This window comes from Octopus bimaculoides, chromosome 14, assembly GCF_001194135.2.
Source record: "Octopus bimaculoides isolate UCB-OBI-ISO-001 chromosome 14, ASM119413v2, whole genome shotgun sequence".
In the NCBI taxonomy this organism is placed as follows: domain Eukaryota; kingdom Metazoa; phylum Mollusca; class Cephalopoda; order Octopoda; family Octopodidae; genus Octopus; species Octopus bimaculoides.
In genome coordinates, this window is record NC_068994.1 from 5,353,069 (window position 1) to 5,353,442 (window position 374).

Here is a 374-nt window from a genome sequence, read left to right on the forward strand (position 1 = left end):
TTGCCTACACTTTCCGAATTTCTGTCTCTACTCTCGCTTGTTCCTTGAAGATAACCCCTAATTCCTCATCACCGTAATTTCTTTCTTCGTTTCATTAGGGGTAGCAAAATATCTCTCCTACATCAAAAAACTTGTTCCTGTCCGTTACCATACTTTAACCTGTGAGCATCTGAAAGAAACCACATCCCCCAATGCTGTATCCCCACCCAAAAAAGAACCCAGTACATTATAAATTGCTTGGCACTAAGCGGGACAACCAATCATAGAATGCATGCCAAAGCAGATACTGGAGTGCGATGTTGTTTTCAGTCTCGTCATTTTCTGTCAAACGTCAAAACGTGTTAGCATAGAAGTTAATCGATGATGATAATGAT